A 9989-nucleotide genomic window follows, 5' to 3' on the forward strand; every position below is an offset into this window, starting at 1 on the left:
CCTGGGCCTGCATCCCTTTCTGGTGGGTGTCCAGAAACTCGGGGCTCGCGGTTACCTCTAACCTTCAGCTCCTTCAGGCCAAAGTGGCTGCGTTGGTTTTAGGGCGAGAACTGTTTCTGGAGTAACCAACCTGGCGGAGGAAGTGACCCTGGTGAAAATGGCAGATGCTGGCCGCATGGGGCACTAGAGCAGCCTCGGCTCCCCTAAGGCAGACACCAGCTCTCCTTCCCTCTGGCCACCCCAGGTTGACGCCGGGATTGCCTTCTCTCCTTGAGGGTCAGCTCCCTAGCTCCTCCGGTGTGACCATCGCAGCCCTTGCTAGGGGGCTGCAGTTCCCATTGCACTGGGCCCTGAGCAGGCCAGGCCTGCAGTGTGGCCATCTCGTCCCTCTCTGTGTCTCGGCCCCTTTCTGCTGCTGCCGCCTTAGGATCCCATTTGAACTCAGACTGTAGACAGAGGAGACATGAAAGTGAAAGTGAAGTCGCTCAGTCCTGTCCAACTCTTTGCGACCCCATGGACTGTAGCCTACCAGGCTCCTCTGTCCATGGGATTTTCCAGGCAATAGTACTGGAGTGGGTTGCCATTTCCTTCTCCAGGGGATCTTCCCGACCCAGGGATCAAACCCAGGTCTCCCGCATTGTAGACAGACGCTTTACCTTCTGAGCCACGAGGAGACATGGGGGCGCCTGGAAATGCGAAGGGGGAGGGGCCAGTGCCGTCAGGGGGAAATGGTAACTCGGGGACGTCCCCGCACCCCTCGACCTACTCATTCCCCCGAGTGGCTGCTTGGGCCCTCTGGATGCTGGCCCAGCCCGCACGCGGAGGCGGGGAGAATCGGTGCAAAGCGGCGCCCCGTCTGCTCCGAGCACCGGGGCTGGGGTCAAGCCCCGCGCTTCGTGCTTCCTGGGATTAAGGTCAGAGAGCGCGGCGAATGGGCAGACGTGCCAGCCGCCTCTCCCACTCGCCTCTTTTCGGGGTGCCACCCCAGCTCTCAGAGCGGCACGCTGACCAACCTCGGGACCTGCACCTCGGAGCTTCGGCCTCGGATGGTCTGAGGAGCCCGGGGAGATGGCGAGGGTTCAGGGAAGAGGCCTTAATGACCGCACCCCATGTCCCCGCCACCCTCGCCTCCTCTCGGCATCCTCGAGGCTTTGCCCGCTCTGACTCCCCCGCAGACCTTCCCTGAGGCCCACCCGGTGCTGGGCGGTGGCGCTCCAGACGGGGGCACCGCGAGCTGGCTCCTGGGCACCCGCACCCCGGGAACCTTCCGTCCCCCACCTTCCTTTCCTGTTCCTCGGCCCCCAGCACTCCACAGGGACCCAGATGTCCTCACGCTGACCTGACCCCTGCCCCAGCTCGAGGAGGACGAGAAGGGCCCAGGCTTTGGGACTAGGGAGACGTAGGTTGCTTTGACAGAGCAGTTTCCCAGAGAAGGGGGTCGGGGTGCGGGGGCATCTCTGGATAGCCCGCGAGGGAGATTGCCGACACAGGTGTCTTCGTCGAAGGCCAGCTAAGGCGCCAGCGGGAGAAGGGCCATGCATGCTGGTACCTTGGTTTTCGAAATTCTGAATTTCCCTTGTCCTGTCCCTCCCCAAACCCAAATACACACGCTGGACAGAGAAGCATGTTTTTCTGCAGGCCTCCCCGAGGGGCATTGCTGGAATCTGAGAGGGCTTACATACTGGGGCCGGGAAGCATTATGGTTATATTGAAGCACACAGTTTCCGGGGACGTCGAACAGACCCTGGAATCTATAGCAGCCCTCTGAGCCATGCCTTCTCAGGACGGTATGAAGACCGAGAGCGGGAGACCTCTTGGAGTCCCCACGTTGACCTCCAGGGGGCAGCATCGACCAGGGACTGGAGCTCGGCCACTCCGCCCGTCGGCGGTCTGGGAGGCCGCGCCTGCTCTGGAAGGCAGTCAGGCCTCCCCCGCTCGCCGCCGTCCAGGCTGAAACAGCTGAGGGGCTTTTCTTTCAGTCCAAAGACACGCAGTCCCTGTGGCGTAGGTGGGTCCTTGTGATCCCCAAGCTGAAACGCATAACTTCTGGCTAGAGCCACCGCTCCTTAAACTCCCTCACTTTTCTCTTTTGCTAATAACGGACCCACTGGACTCACAGACCCAGAAGCATCAGGGATCACCACCTCGGACAGGACTGTGTCAATATCCTCCTTCCCTTTGCTCATCTGTGAGACTCACACCTGCATCTGGCACACTGGTCCCTGTCCTTACCTAGTGTCTATAGGAAGGACTTGGAGATGTCCCTATGGCTTGTAACAGCCCCCCAGTGCTATTAAAGGATCTCTGTCCTTTAAAGAAATATCATTTCCTTCTATTTTTACACCTCTGTGTCCTCACCTCTGTGTCCTCAGCTTGTCCTGAGTTGTTTACTGATTTACTTTTGGCTGCACTGGGTCTCTTGCTTCGAGTGGGCTTCTCGATGCAGTGACTTCCCTTGTTGCTGAGCGAGGGCTGGAGGGCTCGGGCTCAGTGGTTGTGGCTCATGGACTTAGTTGCCCCTCGGCATGTGGAATCTTCCCAGACCAGAGATCGAACCCATGTCCCCTGCATTGGGAGGTGGATTCATAACCATTGAACCACTGGGGAAGTCCCTGAGTTTTTTTTCAACTGGACTCTCTGGGAAACATTCTGTGTTCAACAACTCTGTCTCTGCACAAAACGAAAGTGCCATCTCAGCATCAATTCCAGAGCTACTGAATGGACGTGTACCCTGAGGACAAAAGGAACGAAGTTATGGACCCACCCACCTTGCATTTAAGAAAGGTGGTTTTTCTGACATTAGGAAATCAGGCATGAGGGGAGCAGGCAAATTCCCTGGGTTCCAACACAGATTTAGGGTAAAGATCCAAGGAAAGAAGGAGAAAGCAAGATTGAGACAACTTTGAAATCAGCTCTCTCCACCCTGGAGAAAATGGATACAGCAATTCATGCTGCATTTCAGTTTGCAGGGAGTTTTGGAAACAGTATTCATTAAACCAAGGCATCAGTTCAGTTCAGTTCAGTTGCTCAGTCGTGTCCGACTCTTTACTACCCCATGAATCACAGCACGCCAGGCCTCCTTGTCCATCACCAACTCCCGGAGTTCACCCAAATTCACGTCCATTGAGTCGGTGATGCCATCCAGCCATCTCATCCTCTGTCGTCCCCTTCTCCTCCTGCCCCCGATCCCTCCCAGCATCAGGGTCTTTTCCAATGAGTCAACTCATGAGGCGGCCAAAGTACTGGAGTTTCAGCTTTAGCATCATTCCTTCCAAAGAAATCCCAGGGCTGATCTCCTTCAGAATGGACTGGTTGGATCTCCTTGCAGTTCAAGGGACTCTCAAGAGTCTTCTCCAACACCACAGTTCAAAAGCATCAATTCTTCAGCGCTCAGCCTTCTTCACAGTCCAACTCTCACATCCATACATGACCACAGGAAAAACCATAGCCTTGACTAGATGAACCTTTGTTGGCAAAGTAATGTCTCTGCTTTTGAATATGCTATCTAGATTGGTCATAACTTTCCTTTCAAGGAGTAAGCGTCTTTTAATTTCATGGCTGCAATCACAATCTGCAGTGATTTTGGAGCCCAGAAAAATAAAGTCTGACACTGTTTCCACTGTTTCCCCATCTATTTCCCATGAAGTGATGGGACTGGATGCCTTGATCTTAGTTTTGCATTAATACACACAATTTGTTTTTCTCTTTCTGACTTACTTCATTCTGTATGACAGTCTCTAGGTCCATCCACATCTTTACGAATTACTCAATTTTGTTGCTTTTAATGGCTGAGAAGGCAATGGCACCCCACTCCAGTACTCCTGCCTGGAAAATCCCATGGACGGAGGAGCCTGGAAGGCTGCAGTCCATGGGGTCGCTGAGGGTCGGACACGACTGAGCGACTTCACTTTCACTTTTCCCTTTCATGCATTGGAGAAGGAAATGGCAACCCACTCCAGTGTTCTTGCCTGGAGAGTCCCAGGGATGGGGGAGCCTGGTGGGCTGCCGTCTATGGGGTCACACAGAGTCGGACGTGACAGAAGTGACTTAGCAGCAGCAGCAGCATAGGTACCGTATCTTCTTTATCCATTCATCTTGCTCCCTGTGTTCTCTGATAGCTACCGTGGATTCAGCCAACAGTGAGTCAAGGTCCCTGAAATCACAGAGCAGATGTGTCGTCTCACTGAATTCACACCCCTGCCCCCGGAAGTGTTCTTCCTGTGTTCTGTGCTACACTAAGTAATGAACCCAACACACACAGCCAATTCCTTCTTGTGCCATGACTCCAGGCTGACAGTCCTGGAGTTGAAGAAGCAGCTGTCAGGAGAGAAATACCACATTAACTCTAAGTGTGAGTGAAAGTCACTCAGTTGTGTCTGACTCTTTGCGACCCCAAGGACTATAGAGTCCATGGAATTCTCCAGGCCAGAATACTGGAATGGGTGACTGTTCCCTTCTCCAGGGGATCTTCCCAACACAGGGATCAAACCCAGGTCTCCTGCATTGCAGGCAGATTCTTTACCAGCTGAGCTATCAGGGAAGCCCAAGAGTACTGGAGTGGGTAGCCGTTCCCTTCTCCAGGAGATCTTCCTAACCCAAGGATCCTAACCCAGGTCTCCCACAGGCAGATTCTTTACCAACTGAGCTATCAGGGAAGCCCGAACTCTAAGAAGTAAGAAGAAATGATTGAAGGACCTTTCAGAGGAAAGCTGAACAGGCAGGATTTGGGAAGGACCGAAGCCATGACAGTTCCAGGATTTAGGGACCAAGGGTTAGAAGGCTGGTGGGCAGGAGGCAATATGCTCTCCTGACCTGATTCCTTTCCTCTCTATTCCTGGCTCTAAGATAAGGCTCTTAGCCAGCATCCCGAAGAATCTGTGAATGAGGATGGGGAAGAGTGTATTTTATTTCCACCGACATCACGGTGAAATTCAGTATTTCTTCCAAGGCAGTTGTCTGTAAAAAATTTTTAAATAAAACTAAAATCAACGTTTATGGTTACCACACACCAGCAATAATACAACGATGGTAACAAAACATTCCTCCCCGTGGTGCAGCCCCCTCCCACTCCGCCTGGCTTGGTATATCACCACACACAGGGGAATGAACCACTTTCAGTTACATAAACACACACAGTCTGTGGAGAGTTCCCTTTACCCTCAACTCCCCCTCTCTCCTGAGGTCTCCTCAACCTGATAGTCTGTAATCCCACCTGCTGTAGTGCTTTGATGGCCATCTGACCCCCTTCCATCAAGGGTTTGAATATAACAGCCAGCTTCCTCTGCATTCCTCAAGGACAGGAAGTCCATACCAGCTGCGTGCCTATTAAAGAAAACGAGCTTCCTACCTTGTCCGACCTTTGTACACTCTATTCAGAGGTGTTCTCTGATCTCCTTCAGCGCCAGTGGAACACCCTCCAGATCCATTGGATGACATATATTTTTGATGATGACAACTCACTCCTGGTACATTCCGGCTGGCCCATCGCCTTTCAGGTCTCCAGTCCAATTGCTTCTGTTGCAGAGACAGTTTCTACTTGTAGATTTTGTACTTCTTTTTTGAAGCACCAGCTGGAACTTTGCCACTTTGTAACTTATAGCTTCAGCTGAAACTTTGCCACTTTGTGATTTTTATTGAGATAGTATAGTTGGTTTACCATGGTGTGTGCAGCAAAGTATTCAGTTACACGCATACATACACATTCTTTTTCATATTCTTTTCCATCGTGGTTTATCACAGGATATTGAATGTTGTTTCCTGTGCTACACAGTAGGACCTTGTTGTTTATACATTCTATATATACCAGTTTGCGTCTACTAACCCCAAGCTCCCAGTCTGTCCCTGCCTGTAGCTTCTAATTTTATCTTCATCAAAGAGCTTTAATGCAAGATCCAAAGATCCCTTCTTCAAATAACAGCATAGCCTGTCTCCTTTAAGATTTCTTTGGTTATCTTTGTAAAAAACAAAACAAACAAAAAAAAAAACAAACACAAAACTTGACTTTAAATTCTTCTGAGGATCTCTCAAAATAATGCAAAATTTGGATGTCAGCTGTGTAACTTCACACACTATAGTGTCTGGAGGCAAGTCAGATATATCATACATTTGTATTTCTATCTTTATCAACATGAAACCATCTCGATTCTTTATCTCCCCTCTTTTGGGGATCAGTGGGTTTGAGGTTTTTTTTTTTTGCGGAAGTTCCTCTGCATCTCCAGCATTGAGGTCTTGTATTTTTGCAGTAGAGCTAGACACGATATCGTTAGAAAAGCCATAATTGGCCTGATATGTAGCAGTGAAACCTTCTGTGGTCTTGAGGAACCAAGCCTTCCATCCAGACCCTGTGTGGGCAGTGTCCCCAGGCTGCTGGCCCCAGAGAGTCCATTTTTTCTACCGGAATCCTCTTGGATGTCTTTGATCTTCAAGTCATTTTTGCATTTGCAGCTGCTCATCGAACTCCTTGTTTCCATCCAAGGGTCGCTATCCTACCTAGCACAGGGCAGGGGCCAGGAGAGCCAAGAGCCTGCTCCACCAGGCTTGGGAGCACGACCAAGTTATCTGAGGCAACTGTTCAGACACTGTTCTCAGTGTTTAACACACTAAGTCATTGAATCACAGGTTGGCTCACAGCAACTCTGTGAGGATAGAACTATTGTTATCCCCATTTTACAGATGTGAAAATGAGGGTCCAGAGCCCTTGACCAAAGTCTTGCACGGCAAGGCTGGGATTTGAATTAGGAGGTCTGCTCCGCATCCTGAACCACCACTTCTCACAGTTTCCCAGAGACTAATGAGATGATATCCAGCCTGCCTGTACATTCCCTGGCCCACCTACTCTACGGCATTACTGTTTCCACAAGACTGTGCTTTTTGGCTCCGACCCACCCCCTGCCCCCCTGACACGCGCTCTAATAAGCTGGGAGCCTCCTCCTACCCCTCACTTCTCCTTGGAGTGCTCCCTTACTTCCTGACTTCCACTGAAATTGAACTCTCCCTGGAGGGTACCACCTCCTCTGCAGGCTTCTAAAATGAGAGATGTTTGTTTTCTCATACATGAGGGTCCTTTCTTCCCCCTCAGATGGCTGCCTCCAGACCCTCATCCTCCACCCCCAGTTTCTAGTATAAAATAACTCACGGCCTCTGAGGCCCAACTGTTGGGCTAAATTGCCGTTTTCCTTCCTTTTGGCTACTGTCTGCCTCACTGCCTCACTCAGGGGGCCACTGGCACTCAGCAGACTGCCTCTTTCCATCTCATCATCCAAGGAGAGGACCCATTCCCCACCTAGCTCCTCAGCACGTTGGTGACTTCATGACCTGGACCGTCTCCACTTCAGCTCAGCCACCGCTTCACACTGTCACGCCCTGGTCCTTGTCATCTGAAGCAGCTCTTCCAGAATCACTCAGCTCCCATCTAGCCTTCCTCCCATCCGTCTCTGCTCCTCTCATGACCATTTTTCAGTCCCCTAGGACCTCCAGGTCAACGGAGCATTCCTTCTTGCATCAGCCCTGCCTTATGCAGCTTCACGTCTGTGCTTCTTCATTTCATCAACTCTCTTGCCAGTATCCTGAACTCCCTCGCACTAGTATATTTTCATCCTTCATACGTCTCAGGCAAAAATCTCAACCCTGGGTGAGCCTAATGATCTCTTTTCTCCAAGATTTTACTCTGCAAGTCAAGAAATGGAGGAAGTCTCCAGCCAGGAAATGGTCACCACTCCTCATTCGTGGTCCCTACGAGGCATTGCCTAGTGACCCAGCCACACCAGGCTGGTCACTGACCACTTTAAACTCCCTGAACCTGGAGCCTATGAGGTGCCTCTCTGTCTCTCACCTCATATTCATGTGGTGATCTTGCTTTTACACCACAGAGAAAGCTGAAGCCGTTAGAGGTGGACTCCTTCGACCACCTGTCACCAAATTCACAAGGACCTGTGCTCATCTTTCCCTCTTCCTTCAGAAAAAAGTGACGGTGCTCCAACCTGGTGCATCAAAATTGCCTGGAGGGCATGTTGAAACATATTTCCTGGATTCGGAATCCAGAGTGCTAACCATTACATGAGGGAATTTCAGGATCCCTGAGGAGGAACATGGCCATCCAATCAAGGACGTGGTTCAAGAGACACCACTTCAAATGCTGGAAAATATGAGAGAATGAATGAAAATGAAAAAATGAGAGAACACATGGAATTCCTGGTCCGATGAACAGAACAAAATGATTAGCAAGCAGATAATAAATAACAATAATTTTTATTATTTATAATAATTATAATTATATAATAATTATTATTATAATTATACTTATAATAATATTATTATTTCTTGAGTTGTGGTGGGAAACTCGGTGTTCCTCTCGAGTGGAGACGGGTATGTCGGGGAACTTCTTGAGTTGCCTAAAGGGTGTCAAGTACCCTTCCGAGGCTCAAGACGAAAGGTGGGATTTCTCTTGAGACGCTGCAGCAGAAAGGGGCCTCATCTCGCGTTGAGGGGAGAATCTCCTGGGGTTTCTCCAGTCACGGCAGGAAACTTGGGGTTCCTCTCGAGTTGCGACGGGGACCTCAAACCCACTCATATTGCCTCAGGATAGTCAAGTCTCCATTTGAGTTGCGAGGGGCCTCTCGGGATTCCTCTGCAGTCGGTGCAGGGGCATAGGGCCTCACCTCGAGTTGAGGCCGGAGCCTCAGGGTTCCTCTTCAGTTCTGACGTGGATCTCGGGGTTCCTATGGAGTTTCAACAGGGGAGTCAGGCTTCGTCTTGTGTGGAGACATGGAATTCAGCTTCCCTCTCGATGTGTAAAAGAGGTGTCAGGCTTCCTGTCGAGTGGACACAGGGTGCTGGGGCTTTTTCTCGAGGTTCCATGGGGCTGTCACCCCTCCCTTCGTGTTTTGAGTTTATCTTCTGGGTTCCAGTCAAGTCCATGCAGGGGAATCAGGCTTATCTGGAGTGGATGGGGAAATCGGGGTCTTTTCGAACTGAGGCACGACTCCTGGGAATGCGCTCGAGTTTCAAGGGGAGACTGGCCTCCTCCTGAGGGCCGACGGCAACGTGGGGATTCCTTTCCCGACAAAGCAGGGGAATCGACCCTCATCTCGATTAGAGGAGGGGGAAAACGGGGCTCTTCTTGAGTTGTGGTGTGAGACTCGGGGTTCATCTCTAGTGGGGACGGGTATCTCGGGGACCTTCCTGAGTTGCATCAAGGGTGTCAAGTACCCTTTTGCATTTCAAGAGGGAACGTGGGGTTTCTCTCGAGACACTGCTCTGGAAAACGGCCTCATCTCGCGTTGAGGGGAGAATCTCGTGGTTGTTGACGGGTTGCGGCTGGAAGCAACCCAGGAGATTCAAACCCAGGAGAAGCAAACCCAGGATATTCTCCCCATTCTGCAGCTTCTGTGGTTTCTTTTCCTGGACATTTTTCTGGCCACCTAGCACACATTTGTGTACACACGCTCATGCACACATGCCCGCGCGCGCGCGCGCGCACACACACACACACACACACACACACAGGCTTTGTTCTTTTTCCGAGCCCAGGAAACTCTCACTTCAAGTCAACATGTGAAGCCCTGCAGTGGTAAAATCCGGAAAATCTGATTCCCGACAATTTGCCCCATTTTCTAAATCAGATCCACATCGTAGCTAGTCTAGGCCATGGGGTATGAAGAACAGAAGTCACACCTCCTGAGCTCCGGCCTAGATGGGCAACTCATACAGGCATTGGCCTGTCTGCATTTGGCAGATCAAGTCTGGGGAAACGGTTCTCACTGAATTTTGCAGAAGATGCTGCGGTTAGGGAAATGGGAGGACATGCCCACAGTCACAGGTCTGAAGCTGAGGCTCTTTCTGTGTTTGGGGGTCAGAGAGCCTGCAGACTCCAGGAGCAAGAGTGTGAGTGGCTGCCGATCATTTTTCTCTTGTCTTGTGACAGAGTGTCAAGGAGGAGGAAAAGGCACCCCCTAAGAAGTACGCCATCAAACCGCCCAGGGACCTGACCA

The sequence above is a fragment of the Bos mutus genome, chromosome 23, assembly GCF_027580195.1.
Source record: "Bos mutus isolate GX-2022 chromosome 23, NWIPB_WYAK_1.1, whole genome shotgun sequence".
Classification (NCBI taxonomy): Eukaryota; Metazoa; Chordata; class Mammalia; order Artiodactyla; family Bovidae; genus Bos; species Bos mutus.